The following is an 8,506-nucleotide window of genomic DNA, read 5'->3' as shown; positions in this document are numbered from 1 at the left end:
TATTACTTGTTCATCAGTGATATATTAAATTTGTACTGTGCCCTATGAATAGAAACTTATGAAAAGGAGTGATAAAAATGGTAACATGAGAAAAGTTCTGCCTTCGTAGGCAATAATTGCCTATGAATAAGTGCTCTAATTTCTGCCTGCAGAAGTGATAAGAAATAAGTATGAATCTAATCATTAACACGATAACAACCATATTATATTATATTTGTTTAAATCATGATGATTACTATCATTTTCCTATCCTAAAACATGTAAATGTTAAGAAAAATATATGTTGTACAAGATAGAAGTTTAAAATATCTGCACAGTTTTGTATACTATTTTTTTTCATACTTTAGGTTTAATTTTTTTTAAACTATTCTAGGAGGCCTACTGGTTTTTTTTTTAGGTCTTTGAGATAAAGGCTATCTGAGCTATGTTCATCATGTAATAACACCTACACTGTTAACATTCAACCACTAAATGTCAGTTATCAACAAGAAAATTATTTAGACCCATGGATAAAAACAAGCAATCTGCTTCAGTGTGATCCAGGACATGCTAAGGATATCAGTCAAGGAGTTCTGTCATCAGTCGGACTCAGCATATTTTTGGATGCTAGAAGACTGCCTTCGGGATGAGACTGGCGTCAGTCGGAGGAACTGAAATCCTTCCAATATTATACCAGACTGAAGTGTTTGCTTAGTAAAAACATGCATAGAAAACAAACAAATATAACAGCAGTATAAATAATTACAATAAAATATAGTGAGTAATTAACGCTTACATTCAAACCGCAGTTGATCATAAAAAAGATATAACAATCTGTCAGTGTTCATAAATAAGAATCCCTATAACTAAATATTCATTAAGCAATTTAATAATTATGGTTCCACATAATTATCTATATTTACAAGGAAGAATTACCTAAAAATTAGTCATATACCTGATCATAGAAGTTATTATTTATATTTCTTTTTTTTTAAAATGACTTAATTCATTTTATTCCCAGTAAACCAAAGTTTTAGATATACTTGAACAATATCATTAAATATTTAAATTGTTTGATTTGTATATGTATTAAAACTATTTAGCATTTGTCAACTGAAAATTAGAAACAAAAAAATGTTCATGCCAATTAAATATACATAAATAACACTGTTCCTATATACTTTGCACAAGTCTAAAAAGAACATTGGTTAACTGAAAATATATTATTATTATTATTATTATTATTATTATTATTATTATTATTATTATACCATAATAAAAAAATTATATTATTTTTAAACAACCAAAAAAAATGCCAAAAAACTTTGCAACACACTTCAAAACTTGGACTAATTAAAACCATAGAAAATATTTATTTTTACAAAACAAATCAAAATAGTTCTGCAGATCATAAATTTTAATATTATGAGTTTTACTGCTATAATAGTATAAACGAAAATGCCAATTTATGAAGCCACATTAAGTCCAGATAAATTGTTATGTGAACTTGTGAGCATGAAAAAAATGGTTTATTCTATCTTTACTGCTCTCCAGCACTGCCCTCAATTTTGATGTTAATTTTGTATTTATTTTATTCATACTTGCGGTTTTAGGTTACCAAAATTTTTATACGGCAAGACTTTTTCATACCTTGTTTCACAAAATAAATTTTTTCAAAGATAGTCAGAGGAGGGGGGAAAATAAATTAAAATAATACTTTGTTTTATTTGTATTTAGCAAACAGCTTTGCCAAAAACATCCAGATGGAGGAGAAAATAAAAATAAAATTTTATTGCTGAATGTAAACAGAATGGGATAGATAAATGCTTTAAATTTATATACAGTAATTAGGAAGAAATAATCATACAGTATCTTATTTTTGGTGATTTCAAGGCAGCGGCGGGCATAATAAAAAAAAATTTTCTATTTTTTGTGACGGCGGGTGTGTTAACTGGCCACTTATTCGAAATCATCACTTATTCGAAATCATCATTACTGGCGGTCAACGGGTTCGCTCAACAAGATACAAAAGTCTCGCCTAAAACATAAATATACCACATTGACTGATTGCATGCAGGATGTCCTTGACTGTTCATACTTGACGTCTTTGTACACAGTGTCCATGTACACGTACATAATACTCTTTACGTGCTTACACATGTCCTTGCATGTACGTACATCAGAAAATGCTGAGTAAACTGAATCGTTATTGCCACTCTTCCCTTTGGATTCCAAGCCTGCAAGTTGATGATATAATACCTCACATGATTGGTCAAATGACAGGTCACATGATTAAAGAAAGGTATCCTCACATTCAATTTCCTGGAATAAAAAAAGTAAAGCTATGTAATATAATAAACAATAGCAATGTGTTTATTTTACCGACTTACACTCAATTTAGCTATCCATAAGGTTAGGATTGGAGTGCGCCCCCACTGATCATCACAAAAATTGTTCTTTTACAGCGTTGTCATACGTAAACATGTGTACCTGGTGTGGCACCAACGTTCCTCGACAGATGGGCCAGGGTACCTCAGCCCCAGGTTTATTTATTATTCCCCAACAGATTTTATTGTGGATCTCCGGCGGTGGTCCAGGCCTCTCTCTACGGTGGGGCCAAGGCCCAGTCAACCCACCTGCTGGCGCCACACCCCTGATGTGTATTTATGGGAAGCAAGTTGCTGGCTCTGTTCTGATTATTTATTTTGATAAATTATATATTTATAAATTTTTTTCCATATCTGAAGAACCTTGAAGTGTTCCACATTACTACCTTGGCCACGGGTACAGCAACAGTAATAATCACACTCCCAATGTACAACCTTTCCTCTATACCTTGCATATTATAAATCCATTTTTTTATCCTTATTAAATTGTTTAAAAAAATGTATAATACTGACAGTGATAGTGAAAGCATTTCATGCCCGACTTTTTTAAAAAATTAGTAAAATATAACTGGTATATTGATTTCAAATTTAGCAGAACTTAAAATCAAAGCGAAAGCATTGTTACCATAAAAGGTAAAATATCTGTGATTAAACCTTAATTTATTTGTATTAATTGACAAGAAATATATTTCATTGCATTTAATTTCAATTAAAAGCAAATAGCTATAAGAAAATATATTAAATAAGCAACTTTTAAATATCGCATTTTGTTTTGCATTGTTGTAGCAATGTAAACACAGACACAATGTAAACACAGGCACAATCAATGTCAGTACCTTCAACAATGGCAGTCTTACAAACTGTAATATATTACTTGCCTTAAACAGCACCACAATTGGCTGTATATATAACAATATATTTTTATGTTATGTATATGATGTGCATATCAGGTGGATTATTAGATATTGCAATGTTTAAAATAATAGTTTGGCACCAGAGATTCCCCTACGAGGGTCCAAAGTACCTGACGGGTTCACAACATCATGGGGCTAAGCTGAAGTGAGCAAATTTTAAGAATAAAGAGAGACTTTTTTTATACCTTGTTAAACGAATCCGCCGACTGCAAATATTTATGATTTCGAAATTAAAAAAAAAAAATTATTTTTGGCCCATAGCGCACCCAACACCACGAAAAGATAGAAATTTCAGAAAAAAATAAAAGTTTTTCTTTATTTTTATTACGCCCTCTGCTGCCTTGAAATCTCCAAAGATAAGATATGTATATAGAGAGCAGCTTAGCTCAGTCGGCTAATCTGCTGGTAGCCGCTGTGTGTGCGCTGAACCGTAGAGATCTCTAGGTCCCTGGTTCAATTCTAATCGCTGCCTCTCCTTGTGTTTCAGCTAGAGGGCTGAAATACAAGTTATAATAGCGCACCGTCTTTCGGATGAGACGTTTAAGCCGTTGTCCCATGTGCATTATGGCCCATGTGCACGTTAAAGAACGCAGTACACTCTTCGGAAAAGAGTAGGGGATTGTCTCCCAGTCTCCCGGTGTGCTAATTATATAAATTTGAAGCATTTAATCCTATTTTACATTCACAAATAAAATTTTATTATTATTTTCTCCTCCATCAGATGATTTGGCAAAACTATTTGCTAAATAAAAAACCAAAATTTTATTTTTATTTTTAATCCGCCCATTTCTTTATTCTTCAAAAAAATAAGTACGCGAAACAAGGAATAAAAAAGTCTCGCCTAAGCATCTCTAAATGCTCTGTCGGGTTTGGTACCAGACAGAAAATGGCGTGCTCTTGTGAAGGCCAGAGAGAGAGAGAAATGCACTATAATGGCACTCTCAATCTGTAAAAAATGCTTTATCAAAGCAGTGTTCCCCGATGAAACATCGGCTACTTTCCCAACGAGAGTACCCAGGGTTCTCCAACTGAAGGTTCCATGCCCTCAGATCCCCTACTGGCGTTTCCACTATATAAATAATGTTCCCACACAAACATCAATGAGAAACAAAAATGTAGTGTAGGTGAAAATAAACTTGATAAAATTAATATAGTCATCACAGCATGCACACACAACTTGTTAACGTAAAACAAGATAAAGGTAAAAATAATTCGAATTTATGAAAACCTATTCTTCATATTTGACGACACACCGTAACTTTTAAATTCATATAGAATTTGAGACAGAAATAACATGTATACTTTATTATTACTATCCATTTGAGACCAGATTGAGGTAATAATTCTTAAAAAGAGTAATTTTAGCAAGCACCAAAATGATTGTAGGATTGTGAGCATGAAAAGCATGGCATTTGTCGGATGATTACAGGAATGTTGGGGGGAGGAAGAGTTAGCTGGTAGAGGGTGTGAATTTCAGGTGATAGGAGCAAACAGGGTCCACAGGCAGAGCCCCATGTGGGATGCAAGGAGGCTTAAGCCAGCACATCTGGTTCAGAAGCAAGATTATGTATTTTAAAATTTTCATGTTTTTTCATTTGGTTTATTACACTGTTGGGACTGTATGCTTTATAAAAACATACATAGCTTCAAAACATTATGTAGTAATTGTAAATAAAAAGCTACTAAATTCTTAGAAAGGTAATAAAAGGAATCTTAAAATTTGATAAAAATGTACCGTTTTCCAGCCTTCAAAGTGTGGATTTCTTTTTTTGGTAATTACTTGTGGGTGCACTTTCACCATTAAGCATTTTCTACCTGCTTCACAAAAATACTAGAAACAAATAACATGTGTATGGGCTTGTTGTGCATATGTGAGAAGTGTTACGTGCTTGCATGTGTACGTACAGGTTCCACCCTCCACCTGCACATTGGCCTGCATTGCATACATGAATGCTGGCATGTGAATGGTTTACATATTCACTATATTTTGCACCCGCCACCTTGCTTATGAACCTGCCGCATATATGTGAAGGCTGGGTATGCGAATGCCTACAAAAAAAAGTTGCACTGCATACAAGTCAGCAATGCATGTCATCACTGGTGTGTAAATAGTGTGTCTATTGGTACATTTACATCCAGCCATACATACATACCGGTACGTCAATGCTGGTATGTGAATAATGTGACTACAAACCAGTTGGACCTGCCACCTGCACACAGGCCATTCATGAATATGTGTGAATGCTGGTACGTGAATAGTAATGACATGAAAAGCTCACAACAAAGTGAACATGCTCAAAATGTACTTGTGCTTACTATAGAATATTAAAACGAATGTGTGCACAAATAACCCAATTAATGTGCTATGAAAAAAGAAACTGCAAATTCATCCCTCACCTAAGCCCTACCATTGCCTCATAATTCCATGCTGTACTTTTTCTTTATAAGAGAAGTAAATGAGAAGAAGCATATTCAATATAATGAATAATAGGTCAGATTATGAACAAAAACAAAAATTAAGATGTTTCAATACAGTAATGTCAGGCACTCCATGTGCTCGATGGTCGTCGGCCGACACGATTCTATGCAGAACGTAACGCAACTACGAGTGCACAATGGATCGTTTTTATGACGATCCATTCAGACTGCCACCGACAATCAGCAGACGGCGTCACATCGTCTAGCGCTCACAGGGGTCAAAGTTGGATTCGTCATACAACGGTCGCATGCAGCGGTGCTGCAGCTTAATGGATTGTAAAGTAGTTTGCTGACTGGAGGTTCTGCAGCAAACTGTATGCCTAGACATCCTTCATATGTAGACTTCTAATAATAATAAAAATATACAGGTTTTATATAATGCGTTAGTCAAGGCATCCGTGTCCTTCACAATATGACCCACATGCTCAACTCCAAGTAGAGAATCATTGAATATTACAGTTATTCAGTGCATTGGTGTTCAAACCCATCAGCTATCTACTGTGTACGTGGGCGAAGAGTCTACTACTTTAAAACTTGGCTGTACGCTGTTTCAAAATAATATAAACATATCACTCCCACATTAAAACGCCTTCACTGGTTACCTATCTCCTTTTTATATTTCCAAACTTTCAACTTTGCGCTCGCAGATCAACTACCTCTGCATCCATTCTTTCTGTTCCCTCTAGTCGCACGAAGACAGTAAGTGAGAGAGCTTATCGAATTGATGCTCCAAAACTTTGAAATGGTTTGCTACAATCTGTTCGTGTATCTCCTGCTGCAGAGATTTTCAAAATAAGACTTAAAAGTCACCTTTTCAGTTCAATATCGTTTTCTTTCTGTCTTTCACTTCTGTTTTTGGTTATCTGCTTTTTCTTGTTGTATACTGTTTTCTCCCTTTGTTCCTTTTGTTTTTGTTTTTTTCAGAGCACTCCCTCTAATTGGCACACTGACAGTTTGTAATATGCGCCTTATACAGTAAGTCAAAGTTTAAATTGGATGCATTGGAAAGTTCCTGGTCAAAGAACACAAGCAAAACAGACAGCGAGGGGTTCAGCCAATTGTCCTTAAGTTCAGAAGCCAAATCGCAACCACTGCAGTATCTACTCTCTGGCATACAATGACTAATAATAATAAATTGGTTACAATAGTTCTGTAGTTCTGTAACCTTGACCTTGTCCTTTTGACTTTTTTGTTCCCAAAATATAATCATCTTTTTCTTAGATTTTTATGTACCATTTCACAAGTATGAGTGTAGGTAATTTTCTATGCAAGTTTACTTAAGTTATTTATATGTTTTGATATATATAGAAATGAAATTCTGAAATTAAATGATGAATGAATATGTATTATAAAAGTAAAACAGTGGCGGATCAAGGAATTTAAAATGGAGGGGCTGGGGCTGGGGGGAGAATACTTTCACAGATAGAGGGACTAAACCCATCATGGTTTGGGCTGAAGTAAAAAAAAAATATGATTATGGCACCTTTAGATGGCCAGAAATGGCAGCGTTAGATGGCCAGAAATGGCACCTTTAGATGGCCAGAAATGGCACTCTGAGACTTAAAATTGTTATCTCAATTTCTCCAGTCATTCCATTATCTCCATGAAAAAAATTGGGTGACAGCATCCCCCACCCCCCTTGAATCCACCACTGTGAAAGATTATGAAAATATTTATTTACTTATTCATTTATGTTAATCCTCATTTCAATAGCAGAAAAAATTATGGTATCTTACTTAAACAATTATGTTATAAAAATGAATTTGAAACAGAATAAAACAAAGATTATAATATTGGTAATTTTGTCATTAAGATACAGCACTTGAAACAATAAAAAAAATAAATCAATACAATTGCTCATCTTAACACAAAGATCAGAATGTCTATAGATATAGAATATATGAGTGACAAATTATGAAAGTTTTTTTTCAAACCTATAGAGATCTCTATCTCAATCATATTTACTGTCATTGCTCAGAACACAGAAATTTGCTTTGCTCTGTGCATAAAACACAGCTAAAAGGCAGAACAAACACTTACAAAGATACAATGTACAAAACTAACATTACCTAATATTTAGAGCCCTAATAACTTGAGGGTAGAAGCTATTTTTAATCTGGCCTTTCTGGCCTTTAATGATCAAAAACTGCGCATCAATTGGAATAGACTTCAGGCTGGATGAGTTTGGTCGTCCTTAATAGCCTCTGCCTTTTTAAGAGGCCGATCACAGAAATGGTTTCCAGAGGCACTTGTACCAAACTAATAATGAGCGTTGCAGTCCTGACATTTCTATTAAGGTCATATATGTCGTTTTCGGTAGCGTCCCCGTACCACACGATTATAGATAATGTTAGGATGCTTTCTATTACAGATCTATAAAATGACATAATTTTAAACAGATGCATTCCAAATTATTTAAGCCTACGCATAGACTACTGAGTCGATAATAAATGTAAGCTTTATGAACATATTAACTGACACCTATTTATGATTTTTGATTTCATGTCAATTAAGATAAGATTATATAACTGCTACTGTCCACAACATTTATTGTACTAGAAAATTTTTTTCTCTTTGGCAATGTAAATTTCCCTCTGTAACATTTTTACATTTTATCTTATAGTTTTTTTATCATAATATTAAAAAGTGAATTTGTTTTGACCACCTTTCAGTTTGTTAATATATTTTTATTTTATACTTGATTTTAAAAGAAAGTGTCTATTCTGAAAAACAAAGAATTGCAGACAG

General features: G+C 33.9%; 1 long non-coding RNA gene across 1 annotated transcript; it reads right to left on the bottom strand.

Annotated features, from left to right (window-relative positions):
• Nucleotides 1-327: 327 nt before the first annotated feature.
• On the bottom strand, nucleotides 328-8,492 carry LOC117118814. Its single transcript, XR_004447100.1, has 2 exons — nucleotides 5,678-8,492; nucleotides 328-2,301 (listed from the first exon to the last, which is right to left on the bottom strand). It is a non-coding gene; the product is annotated as an uncharacterized LOC117118814 (long non-coding RNA).
• Nucleotides 8,493-8,506: the final 14 nt, after the last annotated feature.

Source organism: Anneissia japonica, unplaced genomic scaffold (genome assembly GCF_011630105.1).
Source record: "Anneissia japonica isolate Jap-2015-1 unplaced genomic scaffold, ASM1163010v1 scaffold737_len1565949_cov176, whole genome shotgun sequence".
Lineage (NCBI taxonomy): Eukaryota > Metazoa > Echinodermata > Crinoidea > Comatulida > Comatulidae > Anneissia > Anneissia japonica.
The sequence above is the reverse complement of the archived record's forward strand: the minus strand, read 5'-3'. Positions and strand labels throughout refer to the sequence as shown.